This window comes from Equus przewalskii, chromosome 24 (assembly GCF_037783145.1).
Source record: "Equus przewalskii isolate Varuska chromosome 24, EquPr2, whole genome shotgun sequence".
NCBI lineage: Eukaryota > Metazoa > Chordata > Mammalia > Perissodactyla > Equidae > Equus > Equus przewalskii.
In genome coordinates, this window is record NC_091854.1 from 15,907,506 (window position 1) to 15,922,918 (window position 15,413).

The 15,413-nt window shown below is 37.3% G+C and overlaps 1 long non-coding RNA gene across 5 annotated transcripts in view; it reads right to left on the reverse strand.

The window, feature by feature from the left end:
* The window catches only part of LOC139079042 (uncharacterized), a 114,239-nt gene that overhangs the window by 76,918 nt on the left and 21,908 nt on the right, over positions 1–15,413 (reverse strand). Inside the window, exon 4 of one of the 5 annotated variants that reach the window (XR_011532307.1) lies at positions 5,952–6,414. The exons of the other annotated variants lie outside the window; for them this stretch is intronic. This is a non-coding gene — a long non-coding RNA (uncharacterized lncRNA). Of the gene's footprint in view, positions 1–5,951; positions 6,415–15,413 lie in introns of those variants that run through there. 5 annotated transcript variants of the gene reach the window in all.

Sequence of the window (15,413 nt, forward strand, 5' to 3'; positions counted from 1 at the left end):
ATTCCCTCTTCCGAGGTTACAATGATGTAGCTAACTAGGCCATTTACTAGGGCTTGCCAAATCTGGATCTCTCTTTGTCCCTCTTCCCCTTGAATGCACTCATCATCATTCTCTTAGGAGCTAGCTGATTCAACAACCTGATGGCTGCTGCTAATTAATTTAAGTCCTGATAGAACATGCCTTGTCTAGAAGGAGTGAATCAACTAGAGCAATTTTAGATTTCATGACAGATTCTGGAGTATGGAGCAGAAATCATTTGAGCACGGACTGTTGTAGCTTCCTTAAATAATACTCTCTAGCAGTCAGCAGCTGTGTGTCCTATAGAGTTGACTTGACCTGTATGAAATCACAGGGCCAGAGAATGTTAAAATTCCCAAGGACCTTAGAGATTATCCAGTCAACCACTCTTGCTCCACAGTGGAGAATTTAAGTAGCTTGTCGAAAGGCAGACAAAAGTGGTTATAACTACAGTGGTCCCACAGTATTCTCAACAAATAATAACCTCAGCAATAAATAGGTGTTTTGAGAACTGTTGATGAAAAACACGGGCTCTGGATTCAGGTTGCCTACGTTAAATCCTGGCTCCAGCGGTTACTAAGACTCTGACTTTGGGCAAGTTACTTAACTTCTCTGTACCTCTTTCCTCATCTGCAAAATTGAATGAATGAAAGTATCTACTTCATCTGGCCAACAGAACGGCTATGAGGAGTTATATGAGGGGTTTTATGAGGGAACAAATGTAAAGCACTTACAGTAGCCTGGAACACGACACGTGCTGAATAAATTTTATCCTATTATTAGAAGAGTGGAAGAAAAGTCACCAGAAGTGGTTTTTGCTGAGATAGTGCCATCTTCCCATCTTGTTCATTTATCTTTCCTCTACATCTATTTTTTTTCCAAGTAATTTTATTGGGATTATAATGGTTTCTAAAATTGTGTAATTTGGGGTGTACCTTAGTGTTTATCAATTCCTGAACACACTTCATTGTGCTCACTCCCAATAGCCTAATTTTTATCCCTTCCCCCTCCCCCCCAAACCCTTTCCCCTCTGGCAACCAGTAATCTCTTCTCTCTATCCATGTATTTGTTATCTTCCACGTATGAGTGAAATCATGCAGTATTTGTCTTTCTCCGTCTGGCTTATTTCACTTAACATCATACCCTCAAAGTCCATCCATCTTGTTGCAAATGGGACAGTTTTGTCTTTTTAATGTCTGAGTAGTATTCCATTGTCTCTATATATACCACATCTTCTTTATCCAATCATCTAGAGATGGGCACTTGTGTTCCTTCCACATCTTGACTATTGTGAAAAATACTGCAATAAACATAGGGGTGCATAAATTTCTTTGGATCAATGATTTCAAGTTCTTTGGATAAATACTAAGTAGTGGGATAGCTGGATCATATGGTATTTCCGTTTTTAGTTTTTTGAGGAATCTCCATACTGTTTTCCATAATGGCTGCACAAGTTTGCATTCCCACTGGCAGTGTATGAGCGTTAGAACAAAGAATCCAAAAATTTATATGGAACAACTAAAAGCCCCCTAATAGCCAAAGGAATCCTGAAAAAAAAGAATAAAGCTGGAAGCATCACAATCCCTGTCTTCAAAGCATACTACAAAGCTATAGTAATCAAAATAACATGGTACTGGCACAAAAACAGAAAAACAGACCAATAGATGAGAATTTAAAGCCCAGAAATAAAACCACACATCTATGGACAGTTAATCTTTGACAGTGGGGCCAAGAGCATACAGTGGAGAAAGGAAAATTTCTTCAATAAATGGTGTTGGGAAAACTGGACAGCCACATGCAAAAGAATGAAAGTAGACCATTATCTTACACCATACACACAAACTACCTCTAAATGGATTAAAGATTTGAATGTAAGACCCGAAACCATAAAATTACTAGAAGAAAATATAGGCAGTATACTCTTCGACATTGGTCTTAGTCACATCTATTCAGTACCATGTCTACTTGGGCAAGGGTAACAAAAGAAAAAGTTAACAAATGAGACTACATAGACTAAACATCTTCTGCGAAGCAAAAGAAACCATGAACAAAATGGAAAGAGAACCCACCAACTGGGAGAAAATATTTACAAATCATTTATCAGACAAGGGATTGATCTCTAGAATATGTAAAGAACTCATAAATCTCAACAACAAGAAAAAAACAACTCAATCAAAATATGGGCAGAGGGTATGAACAGACATTTTTCCAAGAAAGAGATACAGGTGGCCAACAAACACATGAAATGACGCTTAACATCACTAATTATTAGGGAAATGCAAATCAAAACCACAGTGAGATATCACCTTTCACAAGTCAGAATGGCTATAATTACCAAGACAAAAAACACCAAATGTTGGAGAGGATGTGGAGAAGAGAACTCTCTTTCATCTAAATGTTCCCCACTTCCTTTCTCTCCAAATTCATTGTTCTCTTCCAAGAACTCTTCCTTAGGACCAAGACATAGTTTTGTTCACTGCTGTAAATCCAACTTCTCAAAAATGACGGAAACGTACTAGGTACTCGATAAGTACTTGTAGAGTAAATGCATGCTAGATCTGAAATCTGTACTGTCTCTAATAAGAGAGACTTCCATGGTTTTCAAAATTTTTCAGAAAAGGCAATGTATATCTCTTTCTCTTTTTTTCTTCAGTTTTAACAATTTATTCCTAATATAATTTTAAAATTCTGCCTTTCCCTCTATGATCCCCAATGGCTGTGGCTAGCTCACCTTTACACTTGCCAAGAAACTGAGCCCCAAACTGCTCTGTGCTTGTAGCATGTAGGAATGAGTGGCGATGTTCCATCATGATAGCACAAGGCATAGTTCTTTGTTATCTGCAGAAACTAATATTTTTGTTGAAATGAGTTAAAATCTTTGAAAGTTTAAAGATCAAAGTTGGAGCCTCGAGTTTACTATTAACCACCTATGCGACCTTGGACGATTTACAGTCTCTTCAGTCCTCAATTTCCATCTCAATAAAAATAAAAAGATAAGATTAGATGATTATTTCTAAGGTCTTTTTTAGTTCTAAAGATCCTACACTCTATAACTAGGAAATACATTTGCTCTGTAGTTCAATAAATATGTGTTTGATATATTGGCATTCCACCTTAACAGCATTTACTCTGAAATCTATGAGACCTCATAATCATAATCTTTTTCTATTCTAATTTTGGAGGGACCACATTTTTGTATCCTAAGAGACTATCGCTTCCAATTTGCTCCTACCTTAGACTTCCAGTTAAACTGGAAGTCCTAGGAATGGACAGCACACAAACAAGGCTTAAGATGTGAGGAGAAACATTACAAATAAGATATGTCTGACATGATTTCATTTCCAAGAACTCTGTAGCTTTGTGGTTCCTATCCATCTGAGACATCTTACTGAACATTAAGGACACTGGATTGCTTATTGGGAATGCTATTCATGAAGTAAGGGCCTATCTGGCCAATTTTTTCATTCTTCTTTATTAAATTTCCCTGTGTCACCCTGGCCCAAGTAAATTTAATGAGATCTACAGAAAACTCACTTTTTAGTCTCCCTGTATCTTAGTTTCCTCAACTATAAAATCAAAAACAATAACAATAGCTATTTTACTGATTTGTTGTCAATGTCAAGAGAAAATATAACTTCAAATGTACTGTGTGAAAATTAATCTATTCAATTTTAAGTATTTTATGAGTTTTAAGTACTCCGTTATTCTCTCAATTTTTTCTTTTGTGTCAATCTTGCCTCTCCAACCTAATCTTAGGATCTTTAAAAATAGGGATCACGGCGCCAGCCCCATGGCCAAGTGGTTGAGTTTGCGTGCTCCACTTGGGCGGCCCAGGGTTTCCCCAGTTTGGATCCTGGGCGTGGACATGGCACTGCTCATCAGGCCATGCTGAGGCAGCATCCAACATGCCACAAGTGGAAGGACCCATAAGTAGAAATACACAGCTATATACCGGGGGGTTTTGGGGAGAAAAAGGAAAAATAAAATCTTTAAAAAAAAATAGGGATCACATTATTTAACATAGTGAACAAGCACTGAAAGAAGTAGCGGAAAACCTAGTATCAATCTGAACTAATAGTCACTCTAATGTGTGGCCCATAAGTTTAAATAAGTCTTTTAGACTTTCTGAGCCTTTTTTAAAATCTGTAAAATGAAGATGCAATTCTGTCTAGTATGATGATCACAGGTGATAATATAAGTGAAATATTTTTAACTATAAATTTCTTTTCAAATAAACTTTTTATTATTAGTCTGTAGACCTTATTGTCTAGTTGTAAGTACATATTAAGCAGTAAATAAGAATTTAACAATATAGACTAGTAGAGTGGTAAAGGACCATCGGATTAACTAATCTAATCCCCACATTTTTTCAAGTGAAGAGACTTATTGGTAGATTAATTTAAGGTTTCAAACTTAAGGAGTCAAACTAAAACATATCTGTTAATACATTGATTGACAGTGTACTTTGTTCTTCCAGAGATGTTCAGGATTCTGGACCCACTCATGATGATACAGGAATGGATGGAGTGATCACTTGTGTTCTCTAAGCCACAAGAAGAAAAACATGATAATTTGTTGACCTACAATAATTTCTGTATATGGAATAAGAAATCTCTTTTTAAAATACAAAAGAAATGGGGCCCGCAATGGTGTAGTGGCTAAGTTCCCATGCTCCACTTCCAGGGTCTGGGATTCACAGATTCGGATCCCCAGAGTGGACCACCCACTGCAGCTCAAGCCATACTGTGGTGGCATCACACATAAAATAGAAGAAGATTGGCACAGTTGTTAGCTCATGCCAATCTTCCTCACACACATACACACACGCACAAAGAATGAAAGACATGATGGCACTAGTACAATTCATGGAAGGAGAATAAATGGGCACCATGGAAATTTTGTCACATAATAGAAATCTCTTTGATCTATAGTAGATCATAATAAGACCATCCCTCAAATCAGTTTGGCCATTGATTCTTTGATTGGTAATATGAGCTCCACTGTAAATTAATTTAACACTCATTTTATAAGTTTAAGTCTTAATACTGTTCAAAGCACTGAACCCAACTTTGCCTAAAAGAACTGCCCCTTCCAGGACCAATAACGTCTCTAATCAATCTGTTAATGGAGGTGCCTCAGACTTTCAGTTTCAGCCAATTACTTATAGGGAAGTTGGTGAACTGCCTTGCGTAAGACAGCATAATTGTTCCGGGTGAATAATTTAAATCTAAAGCTTCTTAAGCTAACTGTTTCATTAAGACATAAGCCAGTAACTGATATCTTTAATTTAACACTCTTTTCTAGAGATCTCCTATCAGTTGGAAACTGTGCCAGAGAAATACCCTCATAAAGGAAGAAGTAAAAGAGACTTGAAACAGTGTACTGGAGAAATAAAATAAATTGATCTAGGGTTATTTTTCACAATCCAAATGATTCACTTGGTAGTCACCCAATACTAAACCTAAATTCAAATGCTTTGAAAGAGGAATGATTAAGAGATTGTAAAAGGTGGTGAGAGGGCTATGGAAATTCAAGTCATCAGCGAAGTGGGGGGGAAGGGCCAAAAATAGGACACTCTCTGAAGATGAGAAAAACAGTGAGAAATCAGCAGATATTTCTGTATCTGAGTTTATTATCTGTTTTTCAGATGACTCTCATATGAAAATTATATTGAGTCCACATTGTGCTATGAATCCAGCATGGAGCTGGACACCATAGCTGATCCAGATGGAGATAAGACAGAGGAAGAAGAATAAATTAGTTAATACAAGATGGGCTACATTAATGTGCTTGGACAGATGTAAACAGAATAAGTACAATCACATTTCAGGGAAGAAAGAGCATAGTGTGGTAGGTCTTCAAAAATGTTTGCTTACATATTGGCTAAAAGACTTTTCATCATGTTTAATTGGTTGCAAAGAAGACAATTTCTGTTATATTGTAACAATTAGCATTTATTAAATGAAACAGCTAGACCACTTTGTAAAAAGTATCCAAAAGTACCTAAATATCATAGCAAACAAATCTATTTTTAAAGTTACATAAGCAGGCTTTCCTCTAAGTCAGAAATTTTATTTTATTTCTTTCACATCTTAGATTCATGTTTCCATTTCAGTTACCACGCAAAATCGTATCTTAATGTAACATTTCTTTTTTTAAAGATTTTACTTTTTTCCTTTTTCTCCCCAAAGCCCTCCAGTACATAGTTGTATATTCTTCATTGTGGGCCTTCCAGTTGTGGCATGTGGGACGCTGCCTCAGCGTGGTTTGATGAGCAGTGTCAGGTCCACGCCCAGGATTCGAAACACTGGGCCGCCTGCAGCGGAGCGCACGAACTTAACCACTCGGCCACGGGGACAGCCCCAATTAATGTAACATTTTTTATGCTTGTTTTCCCTGTCACAAAAATATGAATATAAATTGAAATTTTTATTTCTATTAAATTTCCTTTGACTCTAACTTTGACTTAATATTACATAATCTCTTTGACTTAAGATTGTACAGTTGATAAAACAATATTTTGATAACTATTTTTCAAGCACAAAAAAACTTTATTAGAAATAATTTATTAATGAAATTGGTACATTGTCATTTTTAATAAGTTCATGTATCATAAAAAATACAACTTATTGGTAAAATGTTAGTGAAGTCATTAACAATTTTATTCCTATTATCTGTTTGCTTTAAAAATGTATCTGCTGAGAAAATTTGTTCCTATAAACAAAGAGATGTGAATAGAAGAAGTTTTGTCATGGCAACACTATTCAATTCTTCAAATATTTTCTGAGGTCCATATAAAAAAATCACATTGTGATCTATCATCAGTTTTAATAATCTATCAGCTGACAATTCAATTAGGTCTTCAATTTTGTTGAATGCAACAAATGAGTCAATAAATGCATGCCATTCTGTCATTAGAATCTTTTACTTTCTCTGTTGCAGGAAAGACTTTACCAAGACTTGTTAAAAAACTGTTAATTAGACCTGTGTTTCTTCCACTTAGAGGCAACTTGCTTAAACTGATAAATACAAAGTTAGAAAAAACTTTTAAAATACTTTTATGTTGTCACCTGCTTTAAATACAATTTCATCAAAAAGCTGGGAGCTCTCGATTTAGTTCATTCAGCTTATGGAAAATGCCCACCATATGACCTGATTGGCATGAATTAGAGCCAGTATTCATTTTCAAACCAATCAGTCAAGCCAGATTTAATTTCCAGCACAACAATTTGACTTTATTTTTCAATACAAATAAATATGTTAATATTCATGCCCATGACAAGCAGTTAACTTCTGACTTCTCCAAGTAAGTAGGTAAATAGATGATAGATGATGGTACATGGGTAAGTCATAGAACGTTGTCAGAAGTTTGCTTCTGGACAAAATAAGCCATTTCAGTATTTCTTTCTAATGCTTTCTTTTGTTTGCTTTTATAAGTCTCTCCCTGAGGATTGATACATTCTTTAACAAAAGTCAGGAGATGAAATAGGAAAGGTAGCTAAAAGGAAATTGCCACCATTCCCTCTGCTCCACACTGAAATAAATTTGAAGTGACATCCAAACACATTCCGAAATACTCCCATTCTAATTCTGCATTTTTCCATTAATAGAGATACATATATATAAAACAGAAACAAAACATAATATTCCATCCCTCTACATATAATTTCATGGATATATTCATAACATAGATAATTGATTACCCATGCCCATGAAGGGAGATAATAATGGGAGAGTGCCAAAATGGCAGATTTACTAAATATATCACCTTTGGAACATATGACAATCATTAAGATGACTATGGTACTAATACTCTACATTTACAGAACACTCATAATCTTTAACATATTTTTTCATCAGTATCAGTCCAGGTCCAGCCAGGAAACAGAAACTAATCTTGGTCTTTTACAGTGGAGGAATTTAATACAGTGAATTGGGTACATAGCTAATAGGAGAAATGAGGAGCCATGTAAGAGATGGTGAGGCAACTAAGAGATGGGCAAAAACTGGGAGCTGCTACCCCTGGGGCTAGAGGGACAACAGCATAATGTGGTAAGACCAGAGCCAAGAAGAGGGACCATCTAGCAAGAATGCAAAACCAACGGGAAGTGTCTTGCCAGAGTTGAGACCGTGGAGGAAATGGCTGGCTGATGCAGGTTGGAACCACGGAGGAGCCCCAGCCAGACGTGTTACTTAAAAAAGAGAGAACAGAGGAGCAATACTCAGGCCCTTCAGTAACTCACATCACTGAATTCTGTAAAACTGCTTCCCCTTGGATGAAACTATGCAGAAGTCAGAAAGCATGAGAGCATGGAATCTGCAGTTTCCTGCAAAACAGGAGCAAGTAAAGAGCAGAGACAGAATCAGAAAGCAAACAGGTAACTAGCAGGCATGGCATCTATCGTTTGATTCCTTCAACCACTTTATGAGATAGAAAACACACTACAAGGATTCTTTTATTTTAATTCATTTTTTTTTTTAAAGATAAGGCCACTGGAGTTTAGAAAGTTCAAGCTGCCAAGAAGATTTGGATCTGCTCCTCAAACTCGAGCCTTTTATTCTAGGGATCTTTAAAGAACAACACTGAACATGATATACCATTTTAATTTTTCAGATTTAGGCTTATGGGGGAAAATATGCCTTGTGGACATTTTGGTTTAAAATAAGGAAAGATGACTGAATGAAATGAGCCCAGTTGTTGTCAGTTTACTGTATTGAGATTATTCATGTTGCTTATGAGTCAACAACCGACTATAGAATTAGTAGTTAAGTGTGTGATAAACATTTATGGTGTTAAAGAACGTCTGGCCAGTACTACTGTTTGTCTTCTCAGCAGAGAAAGAAAAAATCAGATTCACTAGTAATGACTTAATGCTGACCCAGCCTTGTAACTAGGCTACAGCCACAAAAGTGTATTCTCAGGGGTGTTCTCAGAAATAATATAAAGGTGGTTTACTATGGAAATAGATTGGGGATAGTTTTCTCTTACAGCCTCTGCTGTAGCTCTTCTCTCGGCAGAATAATATGACAGTCTAGAAGAGAAGAAATAATATCAATTATAAGAATTCTTCAGCAGGAGTCTATGTGTCCTCAAAACTGAGTGTGTGTGTGTATGTGCTGTGGCTGTGTTTTCATTGTTGATCTGCAACAACTATTGCATTATTTTTTTTTTTTTAAAGATTTTATTTTTTTTCCTTTTTCTCCCCAAAGCCCCCCAGTACATAGTTGTATATTCTTCCTTGTGGGTCCTTCTAGTTGTGGCATGTGGGACTCTGCCTCAGCGTGGTGTGATGAGCAGTGCCATGTCCGCGCCCAGGATTCCAGGATTCGAACCAACGAAACACTGGGCCGCCTGCAGCGGAGCGCGCGAACTTAACCACTCGGCCACGGGGCCAGCCCCAACAACTATTGCATTATTAGGATGCACAGCAAAGATCCTACGCTGGATAGCTCTTGCTTTTATCACATATTTTATTCTGACCCCAACTTGGAAATTCTGAATCCTCTGACAGAGAAGAAGAAAAAAGAAAATGGCAGACACTTGTTAGCCATTCCCTCCAAATATTGGCTCACGATTCGACAGACTCCAGTGAATTTTACGCTATGTAAAATGATTCTCAGCTCTGGATTCCCAAGAGTTGTCAAAGGCAGATATCCACATGATTTAATGTCTTGCCAAGCAGAACTCTCCAAACCAGGGGAAGCAGGAAGAAATATCACTGATGTTCAGAATTTTTGTCTGAGACTCATTCAATGCTGTCTGCTGTTGACACTCAGAAGGTGACACACAGGGAATGGTGAGTTCATGGAGAGGGTAACGCAAGCATTGCCACAATTAATTATAATCCTTTGTCCAAGGCTTTGAGAACAGAATCTACTGTCAAGAAGGGCCGAGGCTCCCATAGAAGTTTATCATCTCTTATGAGTCTGAAACCTGTGAGCAGTGAAGAGAATTCTAAGATATGCCTAGCCAATTTCTTGCAACACAAGAATGATTGGCAGTGTCATTGTCAATGATAACAGCATCTATCTGAAGAAGAGAAGGAGACAAAATTACAAAACTCTTGCTTTCCTTTTAACTAACAATATTACTTGGGGCTCCAAAACTTTTTTCATTTGCCGTGAATGATACCAAATTTTGTGGGCTGTTGTAAACCTTCAGCCAGATTTCATTAAATGAGAAGAGTGAGTGTTCTCAGTTAAATTTATTCTGCCTGGATCAAACCATATTCCTATTGGTATTAGTTTTCTATTGCTGCTAACAAATTGCCATAAACTTCCATGGCTCAAAACAACACAAATTTACTATTTCATATTTTCTGTGGGTCAGGAGTCCAGGCATGAGTTAGTTGGGTCTTTTGCTGAGGGTCTCACAGTTTTAATTCAAGGTGTGAACAAGGCTGTGACCTCATCTGAGGCTCGGGGTCCTCTTCCAAATTCACAGGTCGTTGGTGGAATTCATTTCCCTCTGGCTGTATAACTGAGGCTCCATTTCCTTGCTAGCTGTCTGCTGAGGACCACTCTCAGTTCCCAGAGGCCATCCTTAGCTGCTCGCTTCATGGTCCCTTCCTTCACAACACAACTGTTTGCTTTCTTCTGGGTCAGCAGGAAAGAATCTTTGACACTTCACTTTATGTTAAAGGGCTCATCTGGTTAGGTCAAGACCACTCAAGATAGTTTTCTTGATTGACTCCAGATCAACTGATAAATAACCTAATCCTGAGAGTGGTATCTCATTATATTCACTGGTCCTGTTCACACTCAAGGGGAGGAAATTATAGAGGGTGTGCACACCAAGGAGCTTCTATCTTGGAGATTATCTCAGAATTCTACCTACCACAATTTTCAAGAATTCATTTTGCAGATTGCATATCTTAGCATTTGTAAGAATAATTGTAAATATCTCAGAAGACCAGATATTTTAAGGAAATTTTTTTGCTAGATAATGTATCAGTTACTATAAATTATGATTTTACATAGATAACGTTTGAGATAATTAAAAAGTCACAGCAACATCTGAATCTCTTTGTAAAGAAATATAATTGACCAACATATAATGCATATTCTGGATTAAACCAAACATATGCCAGGTCAAATGTAAGGTGGTAGCTATATGTTTCCATTTTTCTGTGACCTGAGAAATCCTCTATTACTCAATATGACTTGTAACATATAAAATTTTAAACACAAATATCAGCTCTATTACTATGCATTATAAGCAGTCACTCAGTATTATTTAGTTCTAAGCAGGTTTACCTAGGACAAATGGTAAATGTGTACATAGTTTTAAGTTCAAAGAGTAAGGACAAAACTAGAAGTTTGACTCAGAGGGTCAAGTCCTTAATCAAAACGTGGTGTACTCTGCATTAACACAGATTTGGATTTAGTTTGGATGCATAAGCTTTTATGTTCTCATTTGCAAATGCTTGCAAGCGACAAAAGAGATAAAATGATAATTTTTAGATCATACCGGGATTTAAAAGAAATGTTTTGCATTTCTGTGTCTTTTATGGTACCATTCAAATAGCACTTGTCAAAATGAACCATAGTTTTAACGAATAAGAAATAAAGTGGAACAATGCTCTTCCTACAACTTAGAGACAATGTTGCTCTAGCTCATTGAGGTGGATTCTGACAGCAACGTATGAAGTATAAGTCTTACTCTTTCATAAGCATCTTCTTAGGAAAAGTAAGAAGGAAGAAGTGATTATTAACTATCTGTTCCTCAACAAAAAGAAAAAGCAGTCAGTTTGCTGTTTTCAAATGGGTAAAGGAAATCAATTAACGTTTTTTTAAATAAGCAAGTTGTCTTGGAAGAGAATTCAGGTTTGTGAAAATAGTGCTGAACTGTCAAGTAATTTCTTTTAGTAGTATAGAAAGGTGGGTCTTTCTGGATCATACTTTATGGAATAATTTAAACTCTACTCTGGTTTAATGTGCTATGCCTACTCAAGGAGACAGCTGAAAGAAGTTTTATGTAAAAGTTTGCAACTCTGGTTATTGCAAAAATGCTACATGGTTGCTCTAAATGAATGATATTGAAACATTTCCCTCAGTAACTTTATTTCGCAATTGAAAGGAAGATACAGTTTAGGAGCGTACTTTCTTTATTCCTTTAAACCAAATGCTCCTTATGATACAAAAGAGCACTCAGTGATCCATGCAGGCTTCCATTTATAATATTAATAGAAGACATGTTCCATGCTAATCCATCTCATTAATATTAAAGAAAGGACTCCAACACTGGTGAGCACTTAATCATCTGCAATTAGCACCTAACTGTTAATTCTATAGAGGGCTCTTAGGGAGAGAAGCAGAAGAAGGAGCTCCCGTTTGCTAAATGTTAGTTGATTTAGCTTAGAGTATTTAATTCTGGGAAAACTCAGTAATTAGAACAATTCATGTAGCTAGACAAGTTTAATTGATCAGTTAAAAATAAAAGAGTCCCCAACTGAGACCAACCACAAGATATACATTTTGGAAATGTCCATGACATAGCCATTTTGCTAATTAATTTTTTTAGATTCTATGTACTTCTGGACCAATGGATTTGGCATCTGAGCAGAGGTGAATAAACTTCCAGCTCAAGCTACCTCAACACAGATCCCCAAATCCAATTAGCAGAATGGGCAGGCTGTCTGGTTTGGCTCCAAGTAGAGCAGCTTGCTTTCTCGATGTCAACTCAACCTGAAAAAAGAATGACTGTGAGATTCCTACTTTAAAACTAAAAGGAGCATCAAGACCCCAAATTGAGCTCTATGCCAACGACTTAGAGCGAAACCGAGCTTCCCACTATGGTGAGGCCTCTCCGTTCTCCTCCTACATTTATCCTACCATTCAATGGGCTTTCTCTCGCAGCTCTGAAATCTGCCTCCTTTCTAGGGGCAGATCCTATTATCAATCATTTGCTGAAACTTCTTGGAAGATTCAAAGGCTGTGGGAGAATCTATTACAGAGCACCAAGGGGGAATTGACCACAGGGTAGCCATGCTTTCAGAAAAGGAATCTGTTTGCACCATCTTAATGACTCAATTCTTCTTAAAGCTACTTCCAGCACCATTTTTTCTTTTTTTCAGTTGAAGAAAAGCTGAGGTTGGCAGGATCCCTTAAAAGGCAATGGTATTCCATGAAATGAGTGGAGACAGGCTTGTCCATCTCTTTTGTTAATGTCATTTACTCAATCAGTAATGATGGAGCGCCCCCAGGACACATCACACCAAATGTCATCTGTGGCAACCTTTAACACCAGTTCTTCTGCCAAGTCTCGCAAATTAACCAGATTTAACTAAGCACAATTCCAATAGTTTCTAATTACTGTGACAATCAAGGCATTTTTGAATCTCTCTCTTTAGCATTTTCAAAGACGCTTATCCTGCTATCTCACCATCTTCCCCATACACTTTTCTCCTTTTGTAATGTGTTGTTATCTATCAGTTGCTCTTTTTCCTTTCTGCGTATTTTGTTATTGTTATGGCTGTCCCCTTCCTAGTCTTAAACTTGACTCTGCCTCTATTCACATTTGATAACAAGGCCATCGGGTACCTTTGCCAAATGTTAGACTCTTATTTTACAGCAGCTCTCCAGATGTGTGCGGGCACCACAGCTGCATAGCCATTACAGATGGCTTGGAGAAATCTGTTTTCAGCTTTCTGCCTTACAATATACCCTAATCTTCACCAGCTGTATTGAAGTGCCGTACCCTTTAAGGATTTGGATGAAAGAACATGAGTAAAGCAACAAAAGTCATCACCATCAGATGCACTCCAGCCATAAGGCTCCTTATGGCATAGGTAAACCAGAAGCAGCACTCCAAATGAGTTCTACTGGAGAACCACATGCATACACAGGAGATGTGTATGTAGATGGTATCTAAAACCAGAATCAAGATATAGTAAATACCAGGCACCATGTTTAGGGTTCAGACTCGTCTGGGGACACCCTGAGAAAGCCTCTTCCTTCCAGTGGCAGATTTGGAGGACGCTTGTGAGATTCCACGATTAACAACAATATCTACTGGGAGGTAAGAGGCACAGAGTCTAACAGATCATGGATTTGATTTTGTCTGGGCTACCTCCTTGCAAGTTTGCCTGTGCAAGGTGCTGAAGATATTTGAGGCCATTTTCTCTCCTGTAAGCTTAGCGTAGTAATGCTGTTTACATCACAGGATTCTCTGAGGATGGTCCAACACTCTGAACTTAGCCCTGGGCCTGACACATGATAAATGCTCCTAAGTGACAGTTATCAAAATTACTATTATTTTAAGTAAACATTTAGATATGTGGCTTCTGGCATTCCTTTCCTTGATGTACAACAAGTCCAGAAATGGCTCAAATATTCTTTGAAAAATGACGACAGAGAATGTTTGGGTTTCAAAGCTCCCACTGCTGGCTGAATGCAACTTAAAGGGAAAAAGACGTCAAACAAATAGATAGAGGTGTCATTAAGCTGAAAACTAAGACTTGTCTTAGATTAGCCACTATCGTGGACTCCAGAACTAAACCTCAACATGTGTGTAATTGCACAGTGTTTGATGTTTGTGTGTCTACTGTCTCTCAAAATGTTCACTAGTCATGGTGTATGCATAGCAAAATGAATAAAATTAGGATGCCTCTTTTTTCTAATACTTTATATTTAACAAAGTTAGACAATGAGAAAAGGATATGGACGCTGGCATTTAAATTTCAGTTCTTTGCTGTGGTATATTAAGCAAATTAAGAAACTTCTATAAGCCTTCATTTCTACAATTGTAAAATGGGGGAAATAATGCCTATCTTGCAATAGTTATTGAAAGGATAAATAATTCTGTTAAAATGCCTAGCTAGTTTTCTGTAACATAATAGCATTCGCTAAAGGATAACTACCATTACTGCAATCAATCTTTGCAATAACTCTGTTAGATTTCTATTGCTGTATAACCAATTCCCACAAATTTAGCAGCTTAAAACAATACTATTTATTAGCTCACAGTTTTGTAGGTCAAAAGTCTGGACATGGAGTGGCTGGGTTGTCTATTCAGAGTCTTACGAAAGAAAAGCAAAGGTGTCAAACGGCCTGTGTCCTCATCTGAAGTTCAACGTTCTCTTTCCACCTCATGTGATTGTGGCAGAATTTATTCCTATAGGACTACAATCTCCATTTCTTTGCTGGCTGTCTGCCTAGAGCCACTCTTAACTTCTAGAGGCCATCACATTCTTGACACATGGTCCCCTTTATCTTCAAAGCCAGTGGTGGAGAATGTCCTTTGCATTGAATCCCTCTGACACTTTGAATGAATCTCTTTTGCCAGGAAGAGCCCCATTCCATTTATGTGCTCACCTAACTAGATCAGGTGCAAGGAGCACAATTTCCTTTTCTTAGTCAACTGATTTGGGACCTCAGTTACATCTGAAAAGTTC